General features: G+C 44.6%; 43 non-coding genes across 43 annotated transcripts in view; all 43 read left to right on the top strand.

Moving 5' to 3' along the window:
• The first annotated feature begins 106 nt into the window (after window positions 1-106).
• Window positions 107-225, top strand: LOC133434897 (5S ribosomal RNA). Its single transcript, XR_009778807.1, has one exon. It is a non-coding gene; the product is annotated as a 5S ribosomal RNA (ribosomal RNA).
• Window positions 226-424: 199 nt separating this feature from the next.
• On the top strand, window positions 425-543 carry LOC133435094 (5S ribosomal RNA). Its single transcript, XR_009778961.1, has one exon. It is a non-coding gene; the product is annotated as a 5S ribosomal RNA (ribosomal RNA).
• Window positions 544-760: 217 nt separating this feature from the next.
• Window positions 761-879, top strand: LOC133435008 (5S ribosomal RNA). Its single transcript, XR_009778879.1, has one exon. It is a non-coding gene; the product is annotated as a 5S ribosomal RNA (ribosomal RNA).
• A 199-nt stretch (window positions 880-1,078) lies between these two features.
• On the top strand, window positions 1,079-1,197 carry LOC133435232 (5S ribosomal RNA). Its single transcript, XR_009779093.1, has one exon. It is a non-coding gene; the product is annotated as a 5S ribosomal RNA (ribosomal RNA).
• Window positions 1,198-1,414: 217 nt separating this feature from the next.
• Window positions 1,415-1,533, top strand: LOC133435362 (5S ribosomal RNA). The gene has a single exon (XR_009779218.1). It is a non-coding gene; the product is annotated as a 5S ribosomal RNA (ribosomal RNA).
• A 199-nt stretch (window positions 1,534-1,732) lies between these two features.
• Window positions 1,733-1,851, top strand: LOC133435313 (5S ribosomal RNA). The gene has a single exon (XR_009779170.1). It is a non-coding gene; the product is annotated as a 5S ribosomal RNA (ribosomal RNA).
• A 217-nt stretch (window positions 1,852-2,068) lies between these two features.
• LOC133434891 (5S ribosomal RNA) lies at window positions 2,069-2,187 on the top strand. The gene has a single exon (XR_009778801.1). It is a non-coding gene; the product is annotated as a 5S ribosomal RNA (ribosomal RNA).
• Window positions 2,188-2,386: 199 nt separating this feature from the next.
• LOC133435009 (5S ribosomal RNA) lies at window positions 2,387-2,505 on the top strand. The gene has a single exon (XR_009778880.1). It is a non-coding gene; the product is annotated as a 5S ribosomal RNA (ribosomal RNA).
• Window positions 2,506-2,722: 217 nt separating this feature from the next.
• Window positions 2,723-2,841, top strand: LOC133435178 (5S ribosomal RNA). Its single transcript, XR_009779041.1, has one exon. It is a non-coding gene; the product is annotated as a 5S ribosomal RNA (ribosomal RNA).
• A 217-nt stretch (window positions 2,842-3,058) lies between these two features.
• On the top strand, window positions 3,059-3,177 carry LOC133435064 (5S ribosomal RNA). The gene has a single exon (XR_009778933.1). It is a non-coding gene; the product is annotated as a 5S ribosomal RNA (ribosomal RNA).
• A 199-nt stretch (window positions 3,178-3,376) lies between these two features.
• Window positions 3,377-3,495, top strand: LOC133434802 (5S ribosomal RNA). The gene has a single exon (XR_009778718.1). It is a non-coding gene; the product is annotated as a 5S ribosomal RNA (ribosomal RNA).
• A 217-nt stretch (window positions 3,496-3,712) lies between these two features.
• Window positions 3,713-3,831, top strand: LOC133434969 (5S ribosomal RNA). The gene has a single exon (XR_009778843.1). It is a non-coding gene; the product is annotated as a 5S ribosomal RNA (ribosomal RNA).
• A 217-nt stretch (window positions 3,832-4,048) lies between these two features.
• On the top strand, window positions 4,049-4,167 carry LOC133435066 (5S ribosomal RNA). The gene has a single exon (XR_009778934.1). It is a non-coding gene; the product is annotated as a 5S ribosomal RNA (ribosomal RNA).
• Window positions 4,168-4,366: 199 nt separating this feature from the next.
• LOC133434803 (5S ribosomal RNA) lies at window positions 4,367-4,485 on the top strand. The gene has a single exon (XR_009778719.1). It is a non-coding gene; the product is annotated as a 5S ribosomal RNA (ribosomal RNA).
• A 217-nt stretch (window positions 4,486-4,702) lies between these two features.
• Window positions 4,703-4,821, top strand: LOC133434779 (5S ribosomal RNA). Its single transcript, XR_009778696.1, has one exon. It is a non-coding gene; the product is annotated as a 5S ribosomal RNA (ribosomal RNA).
• Window positions 4,822-5,038: 217 nt separating this feature from the next.
• LOC133435134 (5S ribosomal RNA) lies at window positions 5,039-5,157 on the top strand. The gene has a single exon (XR_009778999.1). It is a non-coding gene; the product is annotated as a 5S ribosomal RNA (ribosomal RNA).
• A 199-nt stretch (window positions 5,158-5,356) lies between these two features.
• On the top strand, window positions 5,357-5,475 carry LOC133435071 (5S ribosomal RNA). The gene has a single exon (XR_009778939.1). It is a non-coding gene; the product is annotated as a 5S ribosomal RNA (ribosomal RNA).
• Window positions 5,476-5,692: 217 nt separating this feature from the next.
• Window positions 5,693-5,811, top strand: LOC133435082 (5S ribosomal RNA). Its single transcript, XR_009778949.1, has one exon. It is a non-coding gene; the product is annotated as a 5S ribosomal RNA (ribosomal RNA).
• Window positions 5,812-6,010: 199 nt separating this feature from the next.
• On the top strand, window positions 6,011-6,129 carry LOC133434833 (5S ribosomal RNA). The gene has a single exon (XR_009778747.1). It is a non-coding gene; the product is annotated as a 5S ribosomal RNA (ribosomal RNA).
• Window positions 6,130-6,328: 199 nt separating this feature from the next.
• Window positions 6,329-6,447, top strand: LOC133434831 (5S ribosomal RNA). The gene has a single exon (XR_009778745.1). It is a non-coding gene; the product is annotated as a 5S ribosomal RNA (ribosomal RNA).
• A 217-nt stretch (window positions 6,448-6,664) lies between these two features.
• On the top strand, window positions 6,665-6,783 carry LOC133434837 (5S ribosomal RNA). The gene has a single exon (XR_009778751.1). It is a non-coding gene; the product is annotated as a 5S ribosomal RNA (ribosomal RNA).
• Window positions 6,784-6,982: 199 nt separating this feature from the next.
• Window positions 6,983-7,101, top strand: LOC133435200 (5S ribosomal RNA). The gene has a single exon (XR_009779062.1). It is a non-coding gene; the product is annotated as a 5S ribosomal RNA (ribosomal RNA).
• A 217-nt stretch (window positions 7,102-7,318) lies between these two features.
• Window positions 7,319-7,437, top strand: LOC133435417 (5S ribosomal RNA). The gene has a single exon (XR_009779271.1). It is a non-coding gene; the product is annotated as a 5S ribosomal RNA (ribosomal RNA).
• A 147-nt stretch (window positions 7,438-7,584) lies between these two features.
• Window positions 7,585-7,703, top strand: LOC133435041 (5S ribosomal RNA). The gene has a single exon (XR_009778910.1). It is a non-coding gene; the product is annotated as a 5S ribosomal RNA (ribosomal RNA).
• Window positions 7,704-7,902: 199 nt separating this feature from the next.
• Window positions 7,903-8,021, top strand: LOC133435208 (5S ribosomal RNA). The gene has a single exon (XR_009779070.1). It is a non-coding gene; the product is annotated as a 5S ribosomal RNA (ribosomal RNA).
• A 217-nt stretch (window positions 8,022-8,238) lies between these two features.
• LOC133435251 (5S ribosomal RNA) lies at window positions 8,239-8,357 on the top strand. The gene has a single exon (XR_009779111.1). It is a non-coding gene; the product is annotated as a 5S ribosomal RNA (ribosomal RNA).
• Window positions 8,358-8,556: 199 nt separating this feature from the next.
• On the top strand, window positions 8,557-8,675 carry LOC133435405 (5S ribosomal RNA). Its single transcript, XR_009779260.1, has one exon. It is a non-coding gene; the product is annotated as a 5S ribosomal RNA (ribosomal RNA).
• Window positions 8,676-8,892: 217 nt separating this feature from the next.
• LOC133435182 (5S ribosomal RNA) lies at window positions 8,893-9,011 on the top strand. Its single transcript, XR_009779045.1, has one exon. It is a non-coding gene; the product is annotated as a 5S ribosomal RNA (ribosomal RNA).
• A 199-nt stretch (window positions 9,012-9,210) lies between these two features.
• Window positions 9,211-9,329, top strand: LOC133435356 (5S ribosomal RNA). The gene has a single exon (XR_009779212.1). It is a non-coding gene; the product is annotated as a 5S ribosomal RNA (ribosomal RNA).
• Window positions 9,330-9,546: 217 nt separating this feature from the next.
• LOC133435010 (5S ribosomal RNA) lies at window positions 9,547-9,665 on the top strand. The gene has a single exon (XR_009778881.1). It is a non-coding gene; the product is annotated as a 5S ribosomal RNA (ribosomal RNA).
• A 217-nt stretch (window positions 9,666-9,882) lies between these two features.
• Window positions 9,883-10,001, top strand: LOC133435360 (5S ribosomal RNA). Its single transcript, XR_009779216.1, has one exon. It is a non-coding gene; the product is annotated as a 5S ribosomal RNA (ribosomal RNA).
• Window positions 10,002-10,218: 217 nt separating this feature from the next.
• Window positions 10,219-10,337, top strand: LOC133435198 (5S ribosomal RNA). Its single transcript, XR_009779060.1, has one exon. It is a non-coding gene; the product is annotated as a 5S ribosomal RNA (ribosomal RNA).
• Window positions 10,338-10,535: 198 nt separating this feature from the next.
• LOC133435343 (5S ribosomal RNA) lies at window positions 10,536-10,654 on the top strand. Its single transcript, XR_009779199.1, has one exon. It is a non-coding gene; the product is annotated as a 5S ribosomal RNA (ribosomal RNA).
• Window positions 10,655-10,853: 199 nt separating this feature from the next.
• Window positions 10,854-10,972, top strand: LOC133435027 (5S ribosomal RNA). The gene has a single exon (XR_009778897.1). It is a non-coding gene; the product is annotated as a 5S ribosomal RNA (ribosomal RNA).
• A 199-nt stretch (window positions 10,973-11,171) lies between these two features.
• LOC133435298 (5S ribosomal RNA) lies at window positions 11,172-11,290 on the top strand. Its single transcript, XR_009779155.1, has one exon. It is a non-coding gene; the product is annotated as a 5S ribosomal RNA (ribosomal RNA).
• Window positions 11,291-11,489: 199 nt separating this feature from the next.
• Window positions 11,490-11,608, top strand: LOC133435011 (5S ribosomal RNA). Its single transcript, XR_009778882.1, has one exon. It is a non-coding gene; the product is annotated as a 5S ribosomal RNA (ribosomal RNA).
• A 6,372-nt stretch (window positions 11,609-17,980) lies between these two features.
• LOC133435042 (5S ribosomal RNA) lies at window positions 17,981-18,099 on the top strand. Its single transcript, XR_009778911.1, has one exon. It is a non-coding gene; the product is annotated as a 5S ribosomal RNA (ribosomal RNA).
• Window positions 18,100-18,316: 217 nt separating this feature from the next.
• On the top strand, window positions 18,317-18,435 carry LOC133435411 (5S ribosomal RNA). Its single transcript, XR_009779266.1, has one exon. It is a non-coding gene; the product is annotated as a 5S ribosomal RNA (ribosomal RNA).
• Window positions 18,436-18,651: 216 nt separating this feature from the next.
• LOC133435154 (5S ribosomal RNA) lies at window positions 18,652-18,770 on the top strand. Its single transcript, XR_009779018.1, has one exon. It is a non-coding gene; the product is annotated as a 5S ribosomal RNA (ribosomal RNA).
• Window positions 18,771-18,986: 216 nt separating this feature from the next.
• On the top strand, window positions 18,987-19,105 carry LOC133435012 (5S ribosomal RNA). Its single transcript, XR_009778883.1, has one exon. It is a non-coding gene; the product is annotated as a 5S ribosomal RNA (ribosomal RNA).
• A 199-nt stretch (window positions 19,106-19,304) lies between these two features.
• Window positions 19,305-19,423, top strand: LOC133435163 (5S ribosomal RNA). Its single transcript, XR_009779027.1, has one exon. It is a non-coding gene; the product is annotated as a 5S ribosomal RNA (ribosomal RNA).
• Window positions 19,424-19,622: 199 nt separating this feature from the next.
• On the top strand, window positions 19,623-19,741 carry LOC133435299 (5S ribosomal RNA). Its single transcript, XR_009779156.1, has one exon. It is a non-coding gene; the product is annotated as a 5S ribosomal RNA (ribosomal RNA).
• A 199-nt stretch (window positions 19,742-19,940) lies between these two features.
• The window catches only part of LOC133435013 (5S ribosomal RNA), a 119-nt gene continuing 59 nt past the window's right edge, over window positions 19,941-20,000 (top strand). The window contains exon 1 of the ribosomal RNA XR_009778884.1: window positions 19,941-20,000. This exon is cut by the window's right edge and continues 59 nt beyond it. This is a non-coding gene — a ribosomal RNA (5S ribosomal RNA).

The raw sequence follows: 20,000 nt of genomic DNA on the forward strand, positions 1-20,000 counted from the left end.
TGGTTAAGGCACTTTAACTCCAACAAATAAAACCAACAAATCAATGACTTATATTCTATGACTTATCTTCAACTCCATATAAGAGGTATTTCAAGCAGGAGCTTCTGCTTACGGCCATACCAGCCTGGATGCGCCCAATCTCGTCTGATCTCGCAAGCTAAGCAGGGTCGGGCCTGGTTAGTACTTGGATGGGAGACCGCCTGGGAATAGCAGGTGCTGTAAGCTTTTTCAACCAGCAGAGAACGCTCTCGCTTAATCTACCCACACATACTTCAACGTGGTAACAGCGACAGCTCACGTCCTAAAGTGTTTTGCATATGGTTAAGGCACTTTAACTCCAACAAATAAAACCAACAAATCTATGACTTATATTATATGACTTATCTTCAACTCCATATAAGAGGTATTTCAAGCTGCAGCTTCTGCTTACGGCCATACCAGCCTGGATGCGCCCGATCTCGTCTGATCTCGGAAGCTAAGCAGGGTCGGGCCTGGTTAGTACTTGGATGGGAGACCGCCTGGGAATACCAGGTGCTGTAAGTTTTTTCAACCAGCAGAGAGCGCTCTCGCTTAATCTACCCACACATATTTCAACGTGGTAACAGCGACAGCTCACGTCCTAAAGTGTTTTGCACATGGTTAAGGCACTTTAACTCCAACAAATAAGCGCATCTAAATTATTATCACCAACAAATCAATAACTTATATTATATGACTTATCTTCAACTCCATATAAGAAGTATTTCAAGCTGCAGCTTCAGCTTACGGCCATACCAGCCTGGATGCGCCCGATCTCGTCTGATCTCGGAAGCTAAGCAGGGTCGGGCCTGGTTAGTACTTGGATGGGAGACCGCCTGGGAATACCAGGTGCTGTAAGCTTTTTCAACCAGCAGAGAGCGCTCTCGCTTAATCTACCCACACATATTTCAACGTGGTAAGAGCGACAGCTCACGTCCTAAAGTGTTTTGCACATGGTTAAGGCACTTTAACTCCAACAAATAAAACCAACAAATCAATGACTTATATTCTATGACTTATCTTCAACTCCATATAAGAGGTATTTCAAGCTGCAGCTTCTGCTTACGGCCATACCAGCCTGGATGCGCCCGATCTCGTCTGATCTCGGAAGCTAAGCAGGGTCGGGCCTGGTTAGTACTTGGATGGGAGACCGCCTGGGAATACCAGGTGCTGTAAGGATTTTCAACCAGCAGAGAGCACTCTCGCTTAATCTACCCACACATATTTCAACGTGGTAACAGCGACAGCTCACGTCCAAAAGTGTTTTTCACATGGATAAGGCACTTTAACTCCAACAAATAAGCGCTTCTAAATTATTATCACCAACAAATCAATGACTTATATTATATGACTTATATTCAACTCCATATAAGAGGTATTTCAAGCTGCAGCTACAGCTTACGGCCATACCAGCCTGGATGCGCCCGATCTCGTCTGATCTCGGAAGCTAAGCAGGGTCCGGCCTGGTTAGTACTTGGATGGGAGACCGCCTGGGAATACCAGGTGCTGTAAGCATTTTCAACCAGCAGAGAGCGCTCTCGCTTAATCTACCCACACATATTTCAACGTGGTAACTGCGACAGCTCACGTCCTAAAGTGTTTTGCACATGGTTAAGGCACTTTAACTCCAACAAATAAAACCAACAAATCAATGACTTATATTCTATGACTTATCTTCAACTCCATATAAGAGGTATTTCAAGCTGCAGCTTCTGCTTACAGCCATACCATCCTGGATGCGCCCGATCTCGTCTGATCTCGGAAGCTAAGCATGGTCAGGCCTGGTTAGTACTTGGATGGGAGACCGCCTGGGAATACCAGGTGCTGTAAGCTTTTTCAACCAGCAGAGAGCGCTCTCGCTTAATCTACCCACACATATTTCAACGTGGTAAGAGCGACAGCTCACGTCCTAAAGTGTTTTGCACATGGTTAAGGCACTTTAACTCCAACAAATAAACGCTTCTAAATTATTATCACCAACAAATCAATGACTTATATTATATGACTTATCTTCAACTCCATATAAGAGGTATTTCAAGCAGCAGCTTCTGCTTACGGCCATACCAGCCTGGATGCGCCCGATCTCGTCTGATCTCGTAAGCTAAGCAGGGTCGGGCCTGGTTAGTACTTGGATGGGAGACCGCCTGGGAATACCAGGTGCTCTAAGTATTTTCAACCAGCAGAGAGCGCTCTCGCTTAATCTACCCACACATATTTCAACGTGGTAACAGCGACAGCTCACGTCCTAAAGTGTTTTGCACATGGTTAAGGCACTTTAACTCCAACAAATAAAACCAACAAATCAGTGACTTATATTCTATGACTTATCTTCAACTCCATATAAGAGGTATTTCAAGCTGCAGCTTCTGCTTACGGCCATACCAGCCTGGATGCGCCCGATCTCGTCTGATCTCGGAAGCTAAGCAGGGTCGGGCCTGGTTAGTACTTGGATGGGAGACCGCCTGGGAATACCAGGTGCTGTAAGCTTTTTCAACCAGCAGAGAGCGCTCTCGCTTAATCTACCCACACATATTTCAACGTGGTAACAGCGACAGCTCACGTCCTAAAGTGTTTTTCACATGGTTAAGGCACTTTAACTCCAACAAATATGCGCTTCTAAATTATTATCACCAACAAATCAATGACTTATATTATATGACTTATCTTCAACTCCATATAAGAGGTATTTCAAGCTGCAGCTTCAGCTTACGGCCATACCAGCCTGGATGCGCCCGATCTCGCCTGATCTCGGAAGCTAAGCAGGGTCGGGCCTGGTTAGTACTTGGATGGGAGACCGCCTGGGAATACCAGGTGCTGTAAGCTTTTTCAACCAGCAGAGAGCGCTCTCGCTTAATCTACCCACACATATTTCAACGTGGTAACAGCGACAGCTCACGTCCTAAAGTGTTTTGCACATGGTTAAGGCACTTTAACTCCAACAAATAAGCGCTTCTAAATTATTATCACCAACAAATCAATGACTTATATTATATGACTTACCTTCAACTCCATATAAGAGGTATTTCAAGCTGCAGCTTCAGCTTACGGCCATACCAGCCTGGATGCACCCGATCTCGTCTGATCTCGAAAGCTAAGCAGGGTCGGGCCTGGTTAGTACTTGGATGGGAGACCGCCTGGGAATACCAGGTGCTGTAAGCTTTTTCAACCAGCAGAGAGCGCTCTCGCTTAATCTACCCACACATATTTCAACGTGGTAACAGCGACAGCTCACGTCCTAAAGTGTTTTGCACATGGTTAAGGCACTTTAACTCCAACAAATAAAACCAACAAATCAATGACTTATATTCAATGACTTATCTTCAACTCCATATAAGAGGTATTTCAAGCTGCAGCTTCTGCTTACGGCCATACCAGCCTGGAAGCGCCAGATCTCGTCTGATCTCGGAAGCTAAGCAGGGTCGGGCCTGGTTAGTACTTGGATGGGAGACCGCCAGGGAATACCAGGTGCTGTAACCTTTTTCAACCTGCAGAGAACGCTCTCGCTTAATCTACCCACATATATTTCAACGTGGTAACAGCGACAGCTCACGTCCTAAAGTGTTTTGCACATGGTTAAGGCACTTTAACTCCAACAAATAAGCGCTTCTAAATTATTATCACCAACAAATCAATGACTTATATTATATGACTTATCTTCAACTCCATATAAGAGGTATTTCAAGCTGCAGCTTCTGCTTACGGCCATACCACCCTGGATGCGCCCGATCTCGCCTGATCTCGGAAGCTAAGCAGGGTCGGGCCTGGTTAGTACTTGGATGGGAGACCGCCTGGGAATACCAGGTGCTGTAAGCTTTTTCAACCAGCAGAGAGCGCTCTCGCTTAATCTACCCACACATATTTCAACGTGGTAACAGCGACAGCTCACGTCCTAAAGTGTTTTGCACATGGTTAAGGCACTTTAACTCCAACAAATAAGCGCTTCTAAATTATTATCACCAACAAATCAATGACTTATATTATATGACTTACCTTCAACTCCATATAAGAGGTATTTCAAGCTGCAGCTTCAGCTTACGGCCATACCAGCCTGGATGCACCCGATCTCGTCTGATCTCGAAAGCTAAGCAGGGTCGGGCCTGGTTAGTACTTGGATGGGAGACCGCCTGGGAATACCAGGTGCTGTAAGCTTTTTCAACCAGCAGAGAGCGCTCTCGCTTAATCTACCCACACATATTTCAACGTGGTAACAGCGACAGCTCACGTCCTAAAGTGTTTTGCACATGGTTAAGGCACTTTAACTCCAACAAATAAAACCAACAAATCAATGACTTATATTCTATGACTTATCTTCAACTCCATATAAGAGGTATTTCAAGCTGCAGCTTCTGCTTACGGCCATACCAGCCTGGAAGCGCCAGATCTCGTCTGATCTCGGAAGCTAAGCAGGGTCGGGCCTGGTTAGTACTTGGATGGGAGACCGCCAGGGAATACCAGGTGCTGTAACCTTTTTCAACCTGCAGAGAACGCTCTCGCTTAATCTACCCACATATATTTCAACGTGGTAACAGCGACAGCTCACGTCCTAAAGTGTTTTGCACATGGTTAAGGCACTTTAACTCCAACAAATAAGCGCTTCTAAATTATTATCACCAACAAATCAATGACTTATATTATATGACTTATCTTCAACTCCATATAAGAGGTATTTCAAGCTGCAGCTTCTGCTTACGGCCATACCACCCTGGATGCGCCCGATCTCGTCTGATCTCGGAAGCTAAGCAGGGTAGGGCCTGGTTAGTACTTGGATGGGAGACCGCCTGGGAATACCAGGTGCTGTAAGCTTTTTAAACCAGCAGAGAGCGCTCTCGCTTAATCTACCCACACATATTTCAACGTGGTAACAGCGACAGCTCACGTCCTAAAGTGTTTTGCACATGGTTAAGGCACTTTAACGCCAACAAATAAACGCTTCTAAATTATCATCACCAACAAATCAATGACTTATATTATATGACTTATCTTCAACTCCATATAAGAGGTATTTCAAGCAGCAGCTTCTGCTTACGGCCATACCAGCCTGGATGCGCCCGATCTCGTCTGATCTCGGAAGCTAAGCAGGGTCGGGCCTGGTTAGTACTTGGATGGGAGACCGCCTGGGAATACCAGGTGCTGTAAGTATTTTCAACCAGCAGAGAGCGCTCTCGCTTAATCTACCCACACATATTTCAACGTGGTAACAGCGACAGCTCACGTCCTAAAGTGTTTTGCACATGGTTAAGGCACTTTAACTCCAACAAATAAAACCAACAAATCAATGACTTATATTCTATGACTTATCTTCAACTCCATATAAGAGGTATTTCAAGCTGCAGCTTCTGCTTACGGCCATACCAGCCTGGATGCGCCCGATCTCGTCTGATCTCGGCAGCTAAGCAGGGTCGGGCCTGGTTAGTACTTGGATGGGAGACCGCCTGGGAATACCAGGTGCTGTAAGCTTTTTCAACCAGCAGAGAGCTCTCTCGCTTAATCTACCCACACATATTTCAACGTGGTAACAGCGACAGCTCACGTCCTAAAGTGTTTTTCACATGGTTAAGGCACTTTAACTCCAACAAATATGCGCTTCTAAATTATTATCACCAACAAATCAATGACTTATATTATATTACTTATCTTCAACTCCATATAAGAGGTATTTCAAGCTGCAGCTTCAGCTTACGGCCATACCAGCCTGGATGCGCCCGATCTCGTCTGATCTCGGAAGCTAAGCAGGGTCGGGCCTGGTTAGTACTTGGATGGGAGACCGCCTGGGAATATCAGGTGCTGTAAGCTTTTTCAACCAGCAGAGAGCGCTCTCGCTTAATCTACCCACACATATTTCAACGTGGTAACAGCGACAGCTCACGTCCTAAAGTGTTTTGCACATGGTTAAGGCACTTTAACTCCAACAAATAAAACCAACAAATCAATGACTTATATTCTATGACTTATCTTCAACTCCATATAAGAGGTATTTCAAGCAGCAGATTCTGCTTACGGCCATACCAGCCTGGATGCGCCTGATCTCGTCTGATCTCGGAAGCTAAGCAGGGTCCGGCCTGGTTAGTACTTGGATGGGAGACCGCCTGTGAATACCAGGTGCTGTAAGCTTTTTCAACCAGCAGAGAGCGCTCTCGCTTAATCTACCCACACATATTTCAACGTGGTAACAGCGACAGCTCACGTCCTAAAGTGTTTTGCACATGGTTAAGGCACTTTAACTCCAACAAATACAACCAACAAATCAATGACTTATATTCTATGACTTATCTTCAACTCCATATAAGAGGTATTTCAAGCTGCAGCTTCTGCTTACTGCCATACCAGCCTGGATGCGCCCGATCTCGTCTGATCTTGGAAGCTAAGCAGTGTCGGGCCTGGTTAGTACTTGGATGGGAGACCGCCTGGGAATACCAGGTGCTGTAAGCTTTTTCAACCAGCAGAGAGCGGTCTCGCTTAATCTACCCACACAAATTTCAACGTGGTAACAGCGACAGCTCACGTCCTAAAGTGTTTTGCACATGGTTAAGGCACTTTAACTCCAACAAATAAGCGCTTCTAAATTATTATCACCAACAAATCAATGACTCATATTATATGACTTATCTTCAACTCCATATAAGAGGTATTTCAAGCTGCAGCTTCTGCTTACGGCCATACAAGCCTGGATGCGCCCGATCTCGTCTGATCTCGGAAGCTAAGCAGGGTCGGGCCTGGTTAGTACTTGGATGGGAGACCGCCTGGGAATACCACGTGCTGTAAGCTTTTTCAACCTGCAGAGAGCGCTCTCGCTTAATCTACCCACACATATTTCAACGTGGTAACAGCGACAGCTCACGTCCTAAAGTGTTTTGCACATGGTTAAGGCACTTTAACTCCAACAAATAAAACCAACAAATCAATGACTTATATGCTATGACTTATCTTCAACTCCATATAAGAGGTATTTCAAGCTGCAGCTTCTGCTTACGGCCATACCAGCCTGGATGCGACCGATCTCGTCTGATCTCGGAAGCTAAGCAGGGTCGGGCCTGGTTAGTACTTGGATGGGAGACCGCCTGGGAATACCAGGTGCTGTAAGCTTTTTCAACCAGCAGAGAACGCTCTCGCTTAATCTAGCCACTCATATTTCAACGTGGTAACAGCGACAGCTCACGTCCTAAAGTGTTTTGCACATGGTTAAGGCACTTTAACTCCAACAAATAAGCGCTTCTAAATTATTATCACCAACAAATCAATGACTTATATTATATGACTTATCTTCAACTCCATATAAGAGGTATTTCAAGCTGCAGCTTCTGCTTACGGCCATACCAGCCTGGATGCGCCCGATCTCGTCTGATCTCGTAAGCTAAGCAGGGTCGGGCCTGGTTAGTACTTGGATGGGAGACCGCCTGGGAATACCAGGAGCTGTAAGCATTTTCAACCAGCAGAGAGCGCTCTCGCTTAATCTACCCACACATATTTCAACGTGGTAACAGCGACAGCTCACGTCCTAAAGTCTTTTGCACATGGTTAAGGCACTTTAACTCCAACAAATAATAGGTATTTCAAGCAGCAGGTTCTGCTTACGGCCATACCAGCCTGGATGCGCCCGATCTCGTCTGATCTCGGAAGCTAAGCAGGGTCGGGCCTGGTTAGTACTTGGATGGGAGACCGCCTGGGAATACCAGGTGCTGTAAGCATTTTCAACCAGCAGAGAGCGCTCTCGCTTAATCTAGCCACACATATTTCAACGTGGTAACAGCGACAGCTCACGTCCTAAAGTGTTTTGCACATGGTTAAGGCACTTTAACTCCAACAAATAAAACCAACAAATCAATGACTTATATTCTATGACTTATCTTCAACTCCATATAAGAGGTATTTCAAGCTGCAGCTTCTGCTTACGGCCATACCAGCCTGGATGCGCCAGATCTCGTCTGATCTCGGAAGCTAAGCAGGGTCGGGCCTGGTTAGTACTTGGATGGGAGACCGCCTGGGAATACCAGGTGCTGTAAGCTTTTTCAACCAGCAGAGAGCGCTCTTGCTTAATCTACCCACACAAATTTCAACGTGGTAACAGCGACAGCTCACGTCCTAAAGTGTTTTGCACATGGTTAAGGCACTTTAACTCCAACAAATAAGCGCTTCTAAATTATTATCACCAACAAATCAATGACTCATATTATATGACTTATCTTCAACTCCATATAAGAGGTATTTCAAGCTGCAGCTTCTGCTTACGGCCATACCAGCCTGGATGCGCCCGATCTCGTCTGATCTCGGAAGCTAAGCAGGGGCGGGCTTGGTTAGTACTTGGATGGGAGACCGCCTGGGAATACCAGGTGCTGTAAGCTTTTTCAACCTGCAGAGAGCGCTCTCGCTTAATCTACCCACACATATTTCAACGTGGTAACAGCGACAGCTCACGTCCTAAAGTGTTTTGCACATGGTTAAGGCACTTTAACTCCAACAAATAAAACCAACAAATCAATGACTTATATGCTATGACTTATCTTCAACTCCATATAAGAGGTATTTCAAGCTGCAGCTTCTGCTTACGGCCATACCAGCCTGGATGTGCCCGATCTTGTCTGATCTCGGAAGCTAAGCAGGTTCGAGCCTGGTTAGTACTTGGATGGGGGACCGCCTGGGAATACCAGGTGCTGTAAGCTTTTTCAACCAGCAGAGAACGCTCTCGCTTAATCTAGCCACACATATTTCAACGTGGTAACAGCAACAGCTCACGTCCTAAAGTGTTTTTCACATGGTTAAGGCACGTTAACTCCAACAAATAAGCGCTTCTAAATTATTATCACCAACAAATCAATGACTTATATTCTATGACTTATCTTCAACTCCATATAAGAGGTATTTCAAGCTGCAGCTTCTGCTTATGGCCATACCAGCCTGGATGCGCCCGATCTCGTCTGATCTCGGAAGCTAAGCAGGGTCGGGCCTGGTTAGTACTTGGATGGGAGACCGACTGGGAATACCAGGTGCTGTAAGCTTTTTCAACCTGCAGAGAGCGCTCTCGCTTAATCTACCCACACATATTTCAACGTGGTAACAGCGACAGCTCACGTCCTAAAGGGTTTTGCACATGGTTAAGGCACTTTAACTCCAACAAATAAAACCAACAAATCAATGACTTATATGCTATGACTTATCTTCAACTCCATATAAGAGGTATTTCAAGCTGCAGCTTCTGCTTACGGCCATACCAGCCTGGATGCGACCGATCTCGTCTGATCTCGGAAGCTAAGTAGGGTCGGGCCTGGTTAGTACTTGGATGGGAGACCGCCTGGGAATACCAGGTGCTGTAAGCTTTTTCAACCAGCAGAGAACGCTCTCGCTTAATCTAGCCACACATATTTCAACGTGGTAACAGCGACAGCTCACGTCCTAAAGTGTTTTGCACATGGTTAAGGCACTTTAACTCCAACAAATAAGCGCTTCTAAATTATTATCACCAACAAATCAATGACTTATATTATATGACTTATCTTCAACTCCATATAAGAGGTATTTCAAGCTGCAGCTTCTGCTTACGGCCATACCAGCCTGGATGCGCCCGATCTCGTCTGATCTCGGAAGCTAAGCAGGGTCGGGCCTGGTTAGTACTTGGATGGGAGACCGCCTGGGAATACCAGGTGCTGTAAGCTTTTTCAACCAGCAGAGAGCGCTCTCGCTTAATCTACCCACACATATTTCAACGTGGTAACAGCGACAGCTCACGTCCTAAAGTGTTTTTCACATGGTTAAGGCACTTTAACTCCAACAAATATGCGCTTCTAAATTATTATCACCAACAAATCAATGACTTATATTATATGACTTATCTTCAACTCCATATAAGAGGTATTTCAAGCTGCAGCTTCAGCTTACGGCCATACCAGCCTGGATGCGCCCGATCTCGTCTGATCTCGGAAGCTAAGCAGGGTCGGGCCTGGTTAGGACTTGGATGGGAGACCGCCTGGGAATACCAGGTGCTGTAAGCTTTTTCAACCAGCAGAGAGCGCTCTCGCTTAATCTACCCACACATATTTCAACGTGGTAACAGCGACAGCTCACGTCCTAAAGTGTTTTGCACATGGTTAAGGCACTTTAACTCCAACAAATAAGCGCTTCTAAATTATTATCACCAACAAATCAATGACTTATATTATATGACTTATCTTCAACTCCATATAAGAGGTATTTCAAGCTGCAGCTTCAGCTTACGGCCATACCAGCCTGGATGCGCCCGATCTCGTCTGATCTTGGAAGCTAAGCAGGGTCGGGCCTGGTTAGTACTTGGATGGGAGACCGCCTGGGAATACCAGGTGCTGTAAGCATTTTCAACCAGCAGAGAGCGCTCTCGCTTAATCTACCCACACATATTTCAACTTAGTAACAGCGACAGCTCACGTCCAAAAGTGTTTTGCACATGGTTAAGGCACTTTAACTCCAACAAATAAAACCAACAAATCAATGACTTATATTCTATGATTATCTTCAACTCCATATAAGAGGTATTTCAAGCTGCAGTTTCAGCTTACGGCCATACCAGCCTGGATGCGCCCGATCTCGTCTGATCTCGGAAGCTAAGCAGGGTCGGGCCTGGTTAGTACTTGGATGGGAGACCGCCTGGGAATACCAGTTGCTGTAAGCATTTTCAACCAGCAGAGAGCGCTCTCGCTTAATCTACCCACACATATTTCAACGTGGTAACAGCGACAGCTCACGTCCTAAAGTGTTTTGCACATGGTTAAGGCACTTTAACTCCAACAAATAAAACCAACAAATCAATGACTTATATTCTATGACTTATCTTCAACTCCATATAAGAGGTATTTCAAGCTGCAGCTTCTGCTTACGGCCATACCAGCCTGGATGCGCCCGATCTCGTCTGATCTCGGAAGCTAAGCAGGGTCGGGCCTGGTTAGTACTTGGATGGGGGACCGCCTGGGAATACCAGGTGCTGTAAGCTTTTCCAACCAGCAGAGAGCGCTCTCGCTTAATCTACCCACACATATTTCAACGTGGTAACAGCGACAGCTCATGTCCTAAAGTGTTTTGCACATGGTTAAGGCACTTTAACTCCAACAAATAAAACCAACAAATCAATGACTTATATTCTATGACTTATCTTCAACTCCATATAAGAGGTATTTCAAGCTGCAGCTTCTGCTTACGGCCATACCAGCCTGGATGCGCCCGATCTCGTCTGATCTCGGAAGCTAAGCAGGGTCGGGCCTTGTTAGTACTTGGATGGGAGACCGCCTGGGAATACCAGGTGCTGTAAGCTTTTTCAACCAGCAGAGAGCGCTCACGCTTAATCTACCCACACATATTTCAACGTGGTAACAGCGACAGCTCACGTCCTAAAGTGTTTTGCACATGGTTAAGGCACTTTAACTCCAACAAATAAAACCAACAAATCAATTACTTATATTCTATGACTTATCTTCAACTCCATATCAGAGGTATTTCAAGCTGCAGCTTCTGCTTACGGCCATACCAGCCTGGATGCGCCCGATCTCGTCTGATCTCGGAAGCTAAGCAGGGTCGGGCCTGGTTAGTACTTGGATGGGAGACCGCCTGGGAATACCAGGTGCTGTAAGCTTTTTCAACCAGCAGAGAACGGTCTCGCTTAATCTAGCCACACATATTTCAACGTGGTAACAGCGACAGCTCACGTCCTAAAGTGTTTTGCACATGGTTAAGGCACTTTAACTCCAACAAATAAAACCAACAAATCAATGACTTATATTATATGACTTATCTTCAACTCCATATAAGAGGTATTTCAAGCTGCAACTTCAGCTTACGGCCATACCAGCCTGGATGCGCTCGATCTCGTCTGATCTCGGAAGCATGGTTAAGGCACTTTAACTCCAACAAATAAGCGCTTCTAAATTATTATCACCAACAAATCAATGACTTATATTATATGACTTATCTTCAACTCCATATAAGAGGTATTTCAAGCTGCAGCTTCTGCTAACGGCCATACCAGCCTGGATGCGCTCTGACTTCCTGTTTGTGCAGGAAGTGTGACGTGGCAGTTTGTTTGAGCAAGACACCAGGGAGCACGTGGTGGAGGAAGGAGAAGGAAAGATCAGGCCACAAACCTCCTGAAAAGAGAGTGGAGGAACCACCTCCCCCCCCCCCAGCAGCTTCGCTGTTTGGGGGGAGTTTGTAACGGACGGACGACATGGCTTTGAACAATGGCAAACGGAATGCAGACAATGAGAAGGTCGACCGAACCTATGAGAAGGATCTGACTATTGAGGTGGAAATAGAGGGGGAGGACAAACTTTCGACAATGGATTTGCTGAGGATAACAAAAGAGAAATGCGGAATAGTAATTGGGTGCAGGTTCAAGACGCCCCGGAAGTACGAACTGACTATGAAAGATGCGGCTGGGAAAGAAAGATTAATGGAGGGTTTGAGAGTCGGAAACAATACGATCACCGCCAGAGAGATAAACAACATCGAGATGGTGGTATCATTCATGTCGTTGCCAGTTTACATCACGGACGGAGAAATTCTGGACAAACTGGCACTTTGGGGTGTGTCTGCCGTCTCCCCTATAAAGAGGAGGGTGTGGCCTGGGACTGACATCGCGGAAGGCACTCGCTTTGTCAGAGTGAGATTCCCCTAGGGAGTATCATCGCTGCCTTACTCCACAAAGTTCGAAACATTACAGGGCATGGATCACTTTAGAGTGATCCATGACAAACAAGTTAAAGTGTGTAGACTGTGCATCCAACCGAGACACATTATGAGGGAGTGTCCGGACTTCCACTGCTATAAATGCCTGAAACAAGGACACTTTGCGAGGGAGTGCGTGGAGGAGTTCCATGCAGAAGTTGATGAGGAGGAGGAGGTGGAAGAGGAGATGAGGGAAGCACTGGCAGGGGACGGAGATGAACGGGAGGAGACCCCGTCACCGGCCGAGAGGGAGCAGGAGAGGGAGAAGCTGCTGGCTGAGGGAGTGGAGACGGAGGATGGGCGTGGCCCCCAGACTGCGGAGCCGGAGGCGGTCGGAAGGCTGGAGGTGAGCCGCAGCGCAGCTGCGCCCCATCAGTCCATGGAGGACGTGGGTATCGGGAGCAGCATGGACGAAGTGATGATGGAGGGAATCGGCTCGTCGGTGGAGGAGAATATTGGGGGGAGGTGGTTGTGGTTCCACCACCCGATGTCCATGCCACTCGCCCCAGGGACAGATCCCCTCATTCGGCAGGCGCCAGAGTCGGCAGTGATCGCACGGGGGGGGTCCTGACGAGGGGAAGAGGTAGAGCCGGCAGCGGAGTCAGGACCAGAGGGGGTCTTTCCTCTAGTTCTGTACCTGTGAGGGATGAGAACCTGGCAGGAAGTGAACCAGCTGATGACTCCCAGGTATCACTTGAATCTTCTGAGGGGGAGGACACAGATCTCAGTGCGGTATTTATTAACAAATTGAAGAGGAAGGCGAAAGTGAAGAAGGGGTTAAGTGTGAAAAAATAGTGTTTATGGGTTCTTGTCTATATATTTTGCTTGAGTTTTGTTCATTTCTCTTTTTCTTTTTTTCATCATGACGTTAAGTTTTTCTTCTCTAAACGCCAATGGCTTGAGAACAGGAAATAAGTTACAAAGGGTGATCAATTTATGTAGCACAGACATCATATGTCTGCAAGAAACACGATGGGATGAGGAGGTGGTGAAAATGGTAAGGAAATTTTGGCCAGGGCTTCTTTTTTATAGTAACGGAACTACGACTGCAAGGGGGGTGGCAATACTTTTCAAAAGAAATACAGCATCCAATGTGAAACAGTGCCACATGGACACAGAGGGAAGAGTGGTGGGGATCGAATTTTATGTGCAGAAGGTTTTCTTTAAGTTATTTTGTGTTTATGCCCCCAACATAGAGAAGGACAGGAATCTTTTTTTCGATAGTCTTGAGCCTTGCTACACGGGAAACTGTATCATTATAGGGGATATGAATGTCTGGTTAGATAGACTAGATGCATCAAAAAACACTATGTTTAGGACTGATGCATCTAGGAGGAAGCTGCTGATGCTGAATGGGATGTATGATATTATAGATAAATGGAGGTGGGAAAACCCTGATAAGAGGGAGTTCTCCCGACGACAGGTGGTATTGGGTGTATTAAAGCAAAGTAGAATTGATATGTGTCTAGTAGCGAAAAGTATAATGAACTATGTCGGCACACTAACATATAATTTTAATACCATAAGTGACCACGCAAACCTCATGGGGACGATAAAAGTAGGGGAAAGAGGGAGGGGTGGGGGAGTATGGTGCCTTAATAATAGCTTGCTTAGGGATAATAAATATAAACATAGGATACGAGAATATTTAAAAGCCATGTCCGACAATCAAGGCATGTTAGATGATACGGGTCGATGGTGGGAACAAGTTAAAAAAGGAATTAAGGCAATAAGCCTTAAATATGCTAAACACAAGAATGCATATAAAAAGAGAAGGGTAAAAGAAATAAAACTATTAATAGATACTGAACTAGAGAGGGCAGATAATGATGCCGGTTGGAAAGTGGACAACTTATTGAAGTTAAAACATACGCTCCATACATATGAAGTAGAAGATTGTGATGGCGCTATTATTCGAAGCAAAGCCAGATACGCTGTGGAGGGGGAAAAAAACACAGCTTTCTTTCTGGGAATGGAAAGACAGAAACAAGAAAAGAATTATATAGATGAACTTGAAAAAGATAATGGTGATCGGGTGAATGACATTACGGAAATCTGCAGTGTGGTTGAAGACTATTACAGATGCCTCTTTACGGAGGAGGAAAATGATGATGAGTGCATGAAAAGAATACTTGACACTGTGTCCGCAAAGCTCTCCAGTGAGCATGCTGATTGCTGCGACAGGGATATAACGACTCAGGAAGTGATGGAAGCTATAATGGGTGGAAAGTCCAATAAGAGCCCCGGCTCCGATGGCCTGACCTACGAGTTCTATAAAGAGTTCATTGATTTTTTAGCCCCCATCTTGGTGACTGTAATACAGAATATTGAAAGAACACAGCAAGTACCTCATTCCATGACACTCAGCATCATCACGATCATATATAAAAATAAAGGTAGCAAACTCAAATTAGAAAACTTCAGACCCATCAGTCTGCTAAACACAGACTACAAAATATTGGCAAAAGTGTTGGGCAGTAGAATCGGGAAAATAATAAATACAATTGTGGCACCGACACAGGCATATGGGATACCGGGTAGGGACATCAGCGACACCATAATAACAGTTAGAGATGTAATTCATCATATGAACACGAACGGAGAAGGAGGGATTGTTTTGGGGGTCGACCTAAATAAAGCTTTTGACCGAGTAAATCACAATTTTCTCCTCAGCACTTTAAAACGGTTTGGGTTTGGAAGTAGAATGATTACGTGGGTTGAATTACTATACAAAAACGCAAAGAGCCAAGTCAAGTGCAATGGGTTCCTAACAAACACTTTTCCATTACAGCGTTCTGTTAGGCAGGGATGTCCCATGTCCTCCCTCCTATATAGTTTATCTGTTGAACCCTTAGCAACGTTCATAAATAGTAACAATAACATTAGGGGGATTGAACTACCGGGAGGAGGGAGGGTTACCATGTTGCAATACGCAGATGATACAACAATAACAGTTCAGAATGCAGACAGTGTACAAGAGGTAATAAACCATATTGAGATTTATGGCAGAGCGTCTGGGGCGAAAATTAACATAGGGAAATCGGAAATTCTATATGTGGGTAAGGACAATAATAACCGGTGCAAACTCAACTTTAAAATAGCAGAAGACCAGATCAAAGTATTGGGGATTTATCTAGGAGTGAATGAGAAGGCAGCCAGAGATTATACGTGGACAGGGGTAATAAACAGAATAAAAAGAACAATTAATTATTGGAAATTAAGAAGCTTGAAACTAAAAGGCAAGATTATTATAATAAATGCTTTGCTGATGTCAAAACTGATACATTTTATAGCGACTATAGATATGCCGGAGTGGGTGGTGAAAGAGTTAAACTCTATCATTTCTCTTTTTCTTTGGGATGGTAAGGGAGTGAGAATATCTCACCAGACATTAATGGCTGGGTATGAGGAGGGAGAGCTTAAGTTGGTAAATATTGAAATAAAAAAGAAGGCAATTAGGATAAAGACGATTGTTAAATATTTGTATGATAAGGTAGATTATGCGTGGAAACGTTTCTTCAGGCAATATATACATAAGGCTGGGAAGTGCGAAGAATATGGTCTCTTGATGGCTTTAAAAAAACATATGCACGAAGGCATCCCGGAGTTCTATAGGGAGGTGTTCAGTGCCTGGGCTGCATTTTTGCCACAGATAGACTATGACTGCACAGATATAAATATGGTTATCAATAACCCCATCTTCTTAAATAACAAAATGTTAAATCATGATAACACACTCTATAATGCTATCTTTTTTAGAGCTGGGATAAGACAAGTTAAAAACATAATGTATGAGGTAATGCCTGGCCTCCTGCCAGAGCATTCAATTGTGGATATGATCAGACATGCTGATTTTGATGATCATGATATTAAAAGAGGAACTATTATTAATACATATGATAAAATCAAAAGCAGTATGAACATGGAATGGATAGCGAGGATAAATAGTGATGACGAAAAAAGGACGGAGGGGGATTGGCCGGAGCTGTATATAGAAAGAGAGAATTATAGGATCTGCTTGAGTAAACTGAAGGTGAAGATTGTATATGGCATAATGTTGGAAAAAGTCTTAAAGAGGCCTGCCTCGGATACAATGTGGAAGGAGAAATATGTGGGAATGAACATAGATGACATATGGCGTAGTAGAATAAAATATAATAGTATAGAATGTGAAGATAATGATTTTAAAATAAAGCATAATAGGATATTTACCAAGATAATATTGCATCAAATAAATAAAAATTTGAGTAGAATGTGTGATGTGTGTATGAACGGGGAGGAAGATTTCTTTCATTTATTTTTGGATTGTACTTGTTTGGTTCAGTTTTTCGACAGGTTGAAACACACTTTGGTCGAGCATTGGGGAAGTAAATTCATACATAGATTTCATTGGGAACAACTCCTTTTGTGTGGTACAAGTGTTAAAAGCAAAGTTATAAATACCAACCTGCTCAATTTTGTTTTAAGTCACGCTAGACTGGCAATCAGGCTGAGGAGAAACTACTCCCACTTTGAAGGAAAGATGGTGGATGTTTGGGTGATTTTCAAATCAATTTTAAAGAAGGACTTACATCTGGTTTTGAAATATAGTAAAACAGCCTTTGTTGATGCTTTTGTTGACGGAAATAAGTTGGTTGAAGTAACAGAGGGAGACAAGTTGATACTCCACATCTGAAGGGTCTTCATTGGAAGCTATTTTGCGTGTTTCCTTTCTTCTTTGAATCCCTATGTTGAGGGCATCATAATGTGTTTCTATTTCCTTTGGTTTGGGAGTATGTTTTGGTTTTGGGTACGACGCTGTGCATGTGACAATTTACTTGGAGATTTGATTGTTGTATGTTTTCGGAAAAGGAAATGTTTTGACTTGATACTGTGACGAAATGGTAGAAGATTTTGACTGTATAACAATGTTGTAAACCACTTTTCTTGTATACATTTTCATAATAAAAGAAAAAAAAAAAAAAAAAGATGCGCCCAATCTCGTCTGATCTCGGAAGCTAAGCAGGGTCGGGCCTGGTTAGTACTTGGATGGGAGACCGCCTGGGAATACCAGGTGCTGTAAGCTTTTTCAACCAGCAGAGAGCGCTCTCGCTTAATCTACCCACACATATTTCAACGTGGTAACAGCGACAGCTCACGCCCTAAAGTGTTTTGCACATGGTTAAGGCACTTTAACTCCAACAAATAAGCGCTTCTAAATTATTATCACCAACAAATCAATGACTTGTATTATATACTTATCTTCAACTCCATATAAGAAGTATTTCAAACTACAGCTTCAGCTTACGGCCATACCAGCCTGGATGCGCCCGATCTCGTCTGATCTCGGAAGCTAAGCAGGGTCGGGCCTGGTTAGTACTTGGATGGGAGACCGCCTGGGAATACCAGGTGCTGTAAGCATTTTCAACCAGCAGAGAGCGCTCTCGCTTAATCTACCCACACATATTTCAACGTGGTAACAGCGACAGCTCACGCCCTAAAGTGTTTTGCACATGGTTAAGGCACTTTAACTCCAACAAATAAGCGCTTCTAAATTATTATCACCAACAAATCAATGACTTATATTATATGACTTATCTTCAACTCCATATAAGAGGTATTTCAAGCTGCAGCTACTGCTAACGGCCATACCAGCCTGGATGCGCCCGATCTCGTCTGATCTCGGAAGCTAAGCAGGGTCGGGCCTGGTTAGTACTTGGATGGGAGACGGCCTGGGAATACCAGGTGCTGTAAGCTTTTTCAACCAGCAGAGAGCGCTCTCGCTTAATCTACCCACACATATTTCAACGTGGTAACAGCGACAGCTCACGCCCTAAAGTGTTTTGCACATGGTTAATGCACTTTAACTCCAACAAATAAGCGCTTCTAAATTATTATCACCAACAAAGCAATGACTTGTATTATAAACTTATCTTCAACTCCATATAAGAAGTATTTCAAGCTGCAGCTTCAGCTTACGGCCATACCAGCCTGGATGCGCCCGATCTCGTCTGATCTCGGAAGCTAAGCAGGGTCGGGCCTGGTTCGTACTTGGATGGGAGACCGCCTGGGAATACCAGGTGCTGTAAGCTTTTTCAACCAGCAGAGAGCGCTCTCGCTTAATCTACCCAAACATATTTCAACGTGGTAACAGCGACAGCTCACGTCCTAAAGTGTTTTGCACATGGTTAAGGCACTTTAACTCCAACAAATATGCGCTTCTAAATTATTATCACCAACAAATCAATGACTTGTATTATAAACTTATCTTCAACTCCATATAAGAAGTATTTCAAGCTGCAGCTTCAGCTTACGGCCATACCAGCCTGGATGCGCCCGATCTCGTCTGATCTCGGAAGCTAAGCAGGGTCGGGCCTGGTTAGTACTTGGATGGGAGACCGCCTGGGAATACCAGGTGCTGTAAGCTTTTTCAACCAGCAGAGAGCGCTCTCGCTTAATCTACCCACACATATTTCAACATGGTAAGAGCGACAGCTCACGTCCTAAAGTGTTTTGCACATGGTTAAGGCTCTTTAACTCCAACAAATAAAACCAACAAATCAATGACTTATATTCTATGACTTATCTTCAACTCCATATCAGAGGTATTTCAAGCTGCAGCTTCTGCTTACGGCCATACCAGCCTGGATGCGCCCGATCTCGTCTGATCTTGGAAGCTAAGCAGGGTCGGGCCTGGTTAGTACTTGGATGGGAGACCGCCTGGGAATACCAGGTGCTGTAAGCTTTTTCAACCAGCAGAGAACGGTCTCGCTTAATCTAGCCACACATATTTCAACGTGGTAACAGCGACAGCTCACGTCCTAAAGTGTTTTGCACATGGTTAAGGCACTTTAACTCCAACAAATAAAACCAACAAATCAATGACTTATATTCAATGACTTATCTTCAACTCCATATAAGAGGTATTTCAAGCTGCAGCTTCTGCTTACGGCCATACCAGCCTGGATGCGCCCGATCTCGTCTGATCTCGGAAGCTAAGCAGGGTCGGGCCTTGTTAGTACTTGGATGGGAGACCGCCTGGGAATACCAGGTGCTGTAAGCTTTTTCAACCAGCAGAGAGCGCTCACGCTTAATCTACCCACACATATTTCAACGTGGTAACAGCGACAGCTCACGTCCTAAAGTGTTTTGCACATGGTTAAGGCACTTTAACTCCAACAAATAAAACCAACAAATCAATGACTTATATTCTATGACTTATCTTCAACTCCATATAAGAGGTATTTCAAGCAGCAGCTTCTGCTTACGGCCATACCAGCCTGGATGCGCCCGATCTCGTCTGATCTCGGAAGCTAAGCAGG

The sequence above is a fragment of the Cololabis saira genome, unplaced genomic scaffold (genome assembly GCF_033807715.1).
Source record: "Cololabis saira isolate AMF1-May2022 unplaced genomic scaffold, fColSai1.1 scf052, whole genome shotgun sequence".
Taxonomy (NCBI): Eukaryota; Metazoa; Chordata; class Actinopteri; order Beloniformes; family Belonidae; genus Cololabis; species Cololabis saira.